The sequence below is a fragment of the Ochotona curzoniae genome, unplaced genomic scaffold, assembly GCF_017591425.1.
Source record: "Ochotona curzoniae isolate NIBS_2020 unplaced genomic scaffold, NIBS_Ocur_1.0 scaffold_2587, whole genome shotgun sequence".
In the NCBI taxonomy this organism is placed as follows: Eukaryota; Metazoa; Chordata; class Mammalia; order Lagomorpha; family Ochotonidae; genus Ochotona; species Ochotona curzoniae.
Window position 1 is genome coordinate 2,126,761 of NW_024467096.1, and position 9,607 is coordinate 2,136,367.

The 9,607-nt window shown below is 47.3% G+C and overlaps 1 protein-coding gene across 3 annotated transcripts in view; it reads right to left on the minus strand.

The window, feature by feature from the left end:
• The window catches only part of KPNA1 (karyopherin subunit alpha 1), a 49,698-nt gene extending 40,552 nt beyond the window's left edge, over positions 1 to 9,146 (minus strand). Inside the window, exon 1 of one of the 3 annotated variants that reach the window (XM_041003063.1) lies at positions 8,992 to 9,146. The gene's annotated coding sequence lies outside the window, so the exon portion shown is untranslated. Of the gene's footprint in view, positions 1 to 4,604; positions 4,629 to 8,530; positions 8,611 to 8,991 lie in introns of those variants that run through there. The other 2 variants (XM_041003064.1, XM_041003071.1) reach the window with 2 other exon arrangements.
• Between the last annotated feature and the right edge of the window lie 461 nt (positions 9,147 to 9,607).

Here is a 9,607-nt window from a genome sequence, read left to right on the forward strand (position 1 = left end):
GGAAGGGAAGCAGGGCAGCTGGGATTAGAATCGGCGCCCATATGGGATCCCAGCGCGTTCAAGGCGAGGACTTTAGCTGCTAGTTGAAGTGTCCAAAACAGCCATCACACACCATATCTCTTTCCCTATTCTTCACAGCTAAGCAAGCACCCCTCACAGAAGCTTTCAGACAAGCATTGTTACAAAACTCACTGGAAGGCCTAGCACCATAGCCTAGTAGCTAAATCATCACTTTGTTTCCCCCAGGGTTCCCACACGTGTGCTGTTTCACATCTTAGCTACTCCACTTTCCTCCCAGCTTCCTGCCTGTGGCATGGGAAAGCAGTAGAGGATGGCCCAAAGCCTTGCGACCCTGCACCCACATGGGTACCTGGAAAAAGCTCCTGGCTTCAGATTGGCTCAGTTCGGGTCATTGCAGCCACTTGGGGAGTGAGCCAGTAGATGGAAGATCTTTCTCTCTGTAAATATGCCTTTCCAAAAAAAAAAAAAAAGAAAAGAAAAACAAGAAAGAAAGAAAAGAAAAACCTTAGTTCCATTTCTAAAATAATGAGCCCTCAAACACAGTAACTGCAGCCAACACTACAGTGGCATCACTCCCATGTGAGCCAGTTCAAATTCCAGTTGCTGGGCCCGGCGCGGTGGCGCAAGTGGTTAAAGGTCCTCGCCTTGCACGCCCGGGATCCCATATGGGCGCCGGTTCTAATCCCGGCAGCCCTGCTTCCCTTCCAGCACCCTGCCAGTGGCCTGGGAAAGCAGTCGAGGACGGCCCAAAGCTTTGGGACCCTGCACCCGCGTGGGAGACCCGGAAGAGGCTCCTGGCTTCGGATCGGCATAGTATCGGCCCGTTGCGCTCACTTGGGGAGTGAATCATCGGACGGAAGATCTTCCTCTCTGTCTCTCCTCTCTGTATATCCGCCTTTCCAATGAAAAAATAATAAAAATAAATCTTTAAAAAAAAAAAAATTTCCAGTTGCTCCACTTCCAATCCAGTTTCTGATAATGAGCCTGGGAAAGCAGGGGATGATGGCAGGCTTGGGCCCCTGTACCTCTCCAAGACCAGGAAAACCTCCAGGCTCCTGGCTTCAGCCTGCCATAGCCCTTACTACTGTAGCCATTTGGAGAGTGAACCAGCAGATGAAGATCTCCCAGCCTTGTCTTGTCGTCCATTTTTCCCCACGACCCTCTGTCACATGCGTGAACTCTTCTTCTGCCTTTCAAATTAATTAATTTTTTAAAAAGATTTATTTTATTTTTATTGGAAAGGCGGATATACAGAAAGGAGAGACAGAGAGGAAGATATTCCGACCGATGATTCACTCCCCAAGTGAGCACAACGGCCGATACTATGCCGATCCGAAGCCAGGAGCCTCTTCTGGGTCTCCCACGCGGGCTTTGGGCCGTCCTCGACTGCTTTCCCGGGTCACAGGCAGGGAGCTGGATGGGAAGTGGGGCCGCCGCAATTAGAACCGGCGCCCATATGGGATCCCGGGTGTGCAAGGCGAGGACCTTAACCACTGCGCCACCGCGCCGGACCCCAAATTAATTAATTAATTTTTTAAAATGCAACTAGTCATACTCTCTAGGCAAGAGACTGGAGACTTCCTCAGGAAAGAGGATCAATGGCGGAGGAGGGGTATTCCACTGGCCAGCTACCCTGTCCACCCTTCAGGAAGTCACACCTATGCAGTTCCTAAGTCAATTTTTATCCCTTCATTCTTGAAATGTGAATGAACTGTCATAAGATTACCACCAGGTATCCAGGGAAAGTTTTTAGACAAAAAAAACAGCAATGGAAACAAGGAAAAAGAAACAGAGTAATGGGGTGGAACACATCCTCAACGATTATAACATCAACGAAGCAACATAAACATACATAACCTAGAAATGGGATCTATGAAATATGCCTGCAATGCTGGCATTCCATTAAGGATGTCAGCACTGTGGCATAGAGGATCATCCCATACAAGTGCTAGTTCACGCCTGCTGCTCCACTTCTGCTCCAACTCTCTACCAATCACCTGAGAAAGCACCAGAAGATGGCCCACGTGTTTGGTCCTCTGCTACCCGCATGGCAGAGCAGGGTGAAGCTCCTGCCTCCTGCCTGGCACCCCCTCTTGGCCATTACAGTCATTTGGGGGTGAACCAGCAGACTAAGCCTTTCAAATAAAGGCTTAAAAAAAAAGAAAAGAAAGAGAAATATGAATAGAAATCAAGAATTCAAGAAAAGAACTAGAACACTGAGGACATCTCTTAGGAACAAAACAGACTGAGTCAGGAAAAATGGAGTAAAAAGACATGAACATTAAAGTCACCTAAAATTCCAACATCCAAAAATTTGAGTACAAAGTCCAGAAAGCACAAAGGGTTGATGAGGAAGATATTATTAAAGAAACAATTAAATTTAATATATGTTCAATGAATGGATTCTGGACAAAACCAATATACAGATAAGAGACTTAAGAGAGATTTCATCTAAAGCTTTTCACAACATTCAAATCGAACCAACAACAAATTACAAACTAAGAAGGCCAAAAAATTCTGTGCCAAAAAATGCACAAAGAAAGATCAAACACAGCCCGCCACAGTAGCCTAGTGGCCGAAGTCCTCACCTTACATACACCAGAATCCCATATGGGTACAAGTTTTAATCCCAGCAGCCCCACTTCCCATCCAGCTCCCTGCTTGTGGCCTGGGAAAGCAGTTGAGGACGGCCCAATGCCTTGGGTCCCTGCACCTGCGTGGGAAACCCCGAAGAGATTCCTGGCTCCTAGCTTTGGATTGGCTCAGCTTCAACCATTGCAGTCACTTGGAGAGTGAAACAGTGGACAGAGGATCTTCCTCTCTGTCTCTCCTCCTCTCTGTGTACCTGACTTTCCAATAAAAATACTCTTAAAAAACAAAGACAAAACAAACAACTGTCAAAAAGGAAACTCTTAATAGATTCAAGAGATGTTAATTCATTAGTACAGAGGATATAAGAGACATGATGAGATAGCAGTTTACACCCATCAGACTGACAAAAAAAAAACCCCACAAAAGTTAAATAAAACCAAGTAGAGGCAAACAAAGCGCCTGACAGTAGGCACATATATTAATTCTCATGTCATGTCTTAGGAGCCACATTCCTAGGTATACAACCCAGACAGTCCACACAGGTCCCTAAGGCCATACAAGTAAATTATGGTAAAAAGGCAATTTTACATCAGATACACTTTAAACAGAAAGGTTCCCAAGCAATGGAAAAAAAAAAAAGTAAAACGAGCAAGCAAGGTTCACTACACAATGCACAAACCAAAGATACACACACCTCAATAGATATTTAACTATGCTTCAAAGACTATCAATTATGATGCTGTCAGTAGAGGTAAAGAAAACAGGACCAAATTTAAGAAAAATCTAGGGCCCTGCACAGTGGCTCAGTGGCTAAATCTTTACCTTGATTCACCAGGATCTTATATGGCGCTAGTTTGTGTCCTAGCTACTCCACTTTCCGTCCTGCTTGTGGCCTGGAATGACAGTAGAGGACATCCCAAAGACTTGGTGCCCTGCACCCACGTGGGAGACTCAGAAGAAGCTCATGACTCTTGGCTTTCGATCAGCTCAGTTCTGGCCACTGTGTCACCTGGGGAGTGAACCAGTGGATGAAGATCTTCCTCTGTCTTCTCTTCTCTCTGTAAATATGCCTTTCCAAGAAAAATAAATAAATCTTCAAAAAACAAAAGTCTAAGGGAACCTATTGATCTGATGGATGAGTATCCAGAACTAAGAAACACAATTAACTTATACTCCTTTTTTCTATTGGGTCCTAAAATGATACTGGGGCAGGCAGTTGGTACTGTAGTTAAAATACCACTTACAACAGCCCAATGCCTTATCCCAGTCTTGGTGTCCCAGCTCCATGTTCCATCCAAGCTTCCCATTAACACGCACCATGAGGGACAGACAGCAGCGATAGCTCACACACTGGGATCCCTGCCACTCACACAGAGACTAGGAGCAAGTTCCAAGCCCCTGGGTTTGGCATGACCCAGACATCTGAGAGGCAAACCAGCAAGACTTCTTTCTCTGTCTGCCTTCCAAAATAAAAAGCAAACAAAGAAGCTAAAATTTTACAAAGTAACAAAAACTCCTCAAAACTATCCCTAGCTTCTAAGGGTTCATGGAATGCTCTTAAGTGAACACAATTGTGCACAACATAATGGAATTTCAAAGGATAAAAATAATATCCTAAAAGTTTTTAGAGTTTGGGAGATAAAAGATTACACACAAATGAAGAAAATATAACTTTCAAACTTTGCATAAATGATCTTCCACCCTAAAATTTTACAGCCAACCAAATACTGATCAGATGTGAAGATGGAAAAAGACTTTTTTCACCAAAGATTATTTGAGGAAACAACTTGATCGACCTTTCAGGAGTCAGTGACTTATACCTTCAGCTTCATTTAATGATGTTCAACCAACTATGTCTAGTCTGTTCTGGCAGGCAGACTGTACTGCTGGTAAAGCCAAGTTCTAATGATTCATGTGATCACAGCACAAACTGCCCTAGACTAGAAAACAGGCTCTGCCCGCAACTCTGGGAAGTAGGGCAAGTTACATACCAATCTTGAACCGTGCAACCACTCCTCAAAGTGGCCCTGCAAGGATGTAAGTAAAAACAGGTAAAGCAGAGCTTGACCCACCAATAGCTCTTTGAGCTTCCCTGTGGGTCTTTGTTCCCCAGCCACAAACCCCCATTCTGACCCCACAGAGCAGAAACTCACACACAACTCAGCACATGCCCCTCCTCATGCCTGAGAATCAATCATGATGAGTAAGCAGACTCATCTTTGCATATGAAGGACTGCATTATTCTTGTTACATGAAGGAGATCATTCCTGTTATTCACACTCTGGATTACTGCCTGCTCTCAGGAACTGTTCCAGTTAATCTAGCACACTAGCAATCATTTTTCTTTTAAGTAGGACTGCTCCTTGTGACATCTGTTTAAAACAAGAAATTTGTTTTGCTCATTCAATGCACAATCTCAGAACTTCTAATGCAAGACCTAAATGACAAGAGTTGGCCTGGGGCCTCCTCCTCCTGCTTACTGCAGAGAGAATAGAGAAATCAGCTCCAGTCAGCTCACTGAACTGTTAACCATTTGCAATGTTTTCTTCTATTATTATGACTAAATTCTTAATAGCTATCTAACACAGCAAGCAGAAGGATGGGATCATCTTAACACTGCTTGCTCGTCTTCACTCCCATGGTCAATCGAGGGCCTTCAACGGTTTTATACACAGTACTCATACAGCTAATAACAATCCGAAATCCTCCTACAAACACCAGCATCCCATATGAGTACCAGTCCAAGTCCACGCTGCTCCACTCTCCAACCAGCTCCCTGCTTGTGGCCTGGGAAAGCAGTGAGGACAGCGCAAAGCCTTGGTTCCCTGCACCCACGTAGGAGACCTGGAAGAAGCTCCCAACTCCTGGCTTCTGATCAGCCCAACTCCGGCCAGTGGCCATTTGGGGAATGAATCAGCGGATGAAGGAAGATCTTTCTTTTTGTCTCTCCTCCTCTATGTAAAAATCTACCTCCCAATTAAACCAACAAAACCTTTTCTTTAAAAAGGCAGAGATATCATAAATCATTAAGCCTTTTATTACTAATTCAAACAACATTGTTTTACTAAAACACTGGAGATGAAAAGGACAGAAAACTCTATTCTGAAAATTAGAAGGAAAAGTACAAGGACAAAATAATTAAAAGCAACAACAACATATGGAACAATGGAAAAGGAACAAAATTAGCCCAGAAAACAAGAAAGAACAAATGCAGACTACCTAGTATGAAACAATTCATAACAGCTCGAACTAAGGAAAATTAATAAACTTGAGCCTCCAGATAGTCAAGGTGTAAAGAGAAACTGGATGGCTTAACAAAACAAAAGTGACTAATAAAAGGTAGTCATTTGTCTGATGTCTACCACTGGGTCTTAAGAATATTCCTAAAGGGTCCAGCGTGGTAGCCTGCAGCTAAAGTCCTGGCCTTGAACCTGTCGGGATCCCACGTGGCACCAGTTCTAGTCCAGGAAGCTCCACTTCCAATCCAGCTCCCTGCTTGTGGACTGTGAAAGCAGTTGAGGATGGCCCAAAGACTTGTGACTCTGCACCTGCATGGGAGAACTAGGGGAGGCTCTGAGCTCCTGGTTTCGTTATCAGCGCAGCTCCAGCCATTGCACCCATGTGGGGAGCAAATCAGTGGATGGAAGATCTTCTCTAGATAGATAGATAGATAGATAGATAGATAGATAGATAGATAGATAGATAGATAGAATGTCCCTAAATCTGCTTTGCAGAGATCAATAAATTAGAAAGTCTCCTGGATAGCAATATTTCCTTCATGGTCTCCTTTGGCAGGGGTCTTCAAAACACCCATGGCAAGCCCACATTATAAAAAAAAATCTTTGTGTGAAGCTCAAAGCAAATTTTTAACATTTACTTACTTATTTTCCTTTACTTGAAAAGCAGTAACAGAGGGAAAGGAAGGGAGAAAGAGACCTTCCACACACTGGTTCCCGGGACAAATACTGACAAACTGCCAGGACTGGGCCAGGTTGAAGGCAGGAACCAGGAACTCCTTCCTGGTCTCCCACATCATTCACTGGCTCCCAGGATGGATTATCAGCAAGCTGAAAAGGGAAGCAGGGCAGCCAGTACTCTGAGACTCCAGTATGGATGCAGGTATTCCAAACAGCAGCTCAACCTCAAATGCCACAATGGCCACCCAGCAAATATCCTGCCAACAAAATGAACCTTTTGAGCCTGGCACTTGGCTCAATTGGCTAACCCTCCACCTTCAAGTGCCAGGATCCCATATGGGCTCTAGTTTCCATCCAATTCCCTACATATGGCCTAGGAAAGCAGTAGGGCCCAAAGCTTTGGTACCCTGCACCTGCGTGGGTGACCTGGAAGACGCTCCAGGCTCCTGGCTTTGGATCAGCTCAGCTCCAGCCACTGCAGCTACTTGGGAATGAAACAGCAGATGGAAGATTTGTTTCTCCTTCTCTCTGTAAATCTGCCTTTCTAATAAAAATAAATAAATTTTTAAATAAATAATTTAAAAAAACTTTAATTCCACTTTTTATTAAATCTTCTTAGGCACTCACATATTACTTCTGAATGAGGTCAAGATGCAAAATATTAATTCATGGCTCTATGAAAAATACCCATGAAGACCACTTTAGAAAGTAACAACACTGTCTGACTCCAGGTAGTGTGTTTATTCCTGATACTTAGTTTATTCTTAAGTTTCTATAAATGTAGTATATGTTCTGTTTTCCTGCAGGTTTATTTTTCCCAAGGTTTATTTTGTTTGCTTCCATTTCAACTTCCTTTACTACTCTGCAAAACGATTTACACTTCTGCCCAATTAGAGTGACTGATAACAGGTTCCCAGGCTACACTTGCATTAGTCACCAGTCTTCGCTGCTCTACACATTTCATGAGGACGGAGGCAGAGTGGCACGACCACGACGACACCTTTGGTGTCAGTCACATGAAAGCGTTAAACCAAAAACACACAACCAAGTATGACAGGTCAGAGCTAATTCTTAAAATAGCAGCGTGACTTGGGATTCTAACGTGGGTCCCAACACGTGCTGCATGACCTTAAATAAGTTACTTCACTTCTCTGACCACCTTCAATGCTTTTTCCAGTGCAATGCAGGAAAACTAACAGCTACTTCCAAAGTTACGGTGGGACAGGTGTGTATGGCACAGCCAGCCTGTGCAACCCCTGCCAGTGGCCCTGGGCCCAGCGAGCACAGAGACCAGGACGAAGCTCCTGGCCTGGCCATCCTGGGAAATGAACCAAGCTAGATAACCTTTGTTTTTCCCTCTCTCCGCAATTCTGACTTTTGAATAAATACCCCAAATGAACTTTTTTTAAAATGTAAAAATTATGCTAACATATGCACATTACACACAGGAGCTCAATAAACGTCAAGTGCTTTGCTCTCATGCACTCTACATCCTAAAATCCTACACAGAAACAGGACCAACAATAAATTACTCCCGTAAAAATCCAACAGCGCCATTCGCAAGCATCTCTCCAAAACCTTCAACGGGGTCGGCCAATCACGGGGCGGATTGTTTTCAAAATGTCAGAGACACAAAAATTTAAGGGAAAAGCAAAACACGTCCAGAATGAGGCTCGAAGCCAACAGATAGGAAAAAAAAACACCTATTTGCTTCTGCACCTAGTGGAGTTTTTTTGGCAGAAGCCCTTGAAGAAAAAATGGATTAGAAAAGTAACTGAAGCCCAACAGCGGCGTGCTTTGGGAAAACATTCCGCGCCCGCCCTCGCACATCAAGGACAACTATTTTGAAACTTTTCCTTGGGAAGCGGAAAACGGAGCGCTTCCACGCGAGTCCAGCATGCTCGTACCCAGGGACGTGCTTCCTTCCCATCCTCGCTCCCAGGGAGACGTGCGAGCGGCCCGCACGCGCCGCCGCGCAGACCAAGTTCTGTCATTCCTACCATCACCGCTCCTCCCGGTTCCGCCGGCCCTGCCCCGCTGGCCCCCGTACGGCCCGGGGAGACTGCAGCCCGGCCGGGCTCCGGCCCCATCTCGCCAGCTCCGTGCTGCCCGTCACGGCCCGCACCCGCCGGCGTCGCAGCCTGCGCGCTCGCCTCCCCGCCGCCCCGCAGTCCCCGGCGCCGCCGCCTCCAGCCCCGCCTCGACCGGCGTTCCTGACGGCGATCACACCCGCGCTCCCCACCCCCACTCGGCCCTCCGCCGGCCGCGCGGCCGTTACGAACGGCCGGGCCCGTGACGCACGGACGCGCCCGGAGCGGCCGGCCCCGGAGGCGCCCCGGCCGGAGCCACGGGCCGGATCCCCGCGCCTCGCTCCCGGCGGCCTCTCCCCGGGTCCGGCCGAGCACAGCCCCGATCCGCCGGCGGGAGGGGGAGGGGCCGCGGCCGCAGGGCCCCCACTCACCGGGTTCTCGGCAACCGGCCCCGGCGCCACGAAGCTGAGGCGCTCGCTCGCTCGCTCGCCCGCCGGCCCGCCGGGCCTCTCGCGCGCACAACCCCGAGCAGCCGGCCCGCGCTCCGGCGCTGCTCACCAGGCCTCGCTCTCCGCCGCGCACCGAGCAGCGAGCCTCAGCTCAGCCGGCGTGCGCAGCGCGCCTGCGTGCGGGGGCCGGCCCTCGCGCCTGCGCAGGGCCCCCCACCGCCCGCCGCAGAGGCCGCCGGGAGTTGTAGTCTCCCAACGGTTGCGCACGGACAGTCCCTAGAAGTAGGCGTCCACATGGGTGAGGAATCCGGAATGAAGAAAGGGCTTCTTGGAGCTGGTTTGCAACCTGGCAAAGGTTGAAGAAAGGAATGTCTGCAAACCTGTCTTTGCTGCTCTCTTCCAGAAAGGATCTTCTTCTCCATCTGCCTTCTTACTAGGCAGATAGCAGTTTCAGTTTGTGATGACGTGATGAATGACTGATGACATGAATACAGGGTTGTTGGCCCCCTCGAAGCTTAAAGGGGCAAGAAGCTTCTATAGATATTGTTGTTTTAGACAGCTAGTTCAAGGTCACCAGCTTGGAATCCATGCCTTCCGC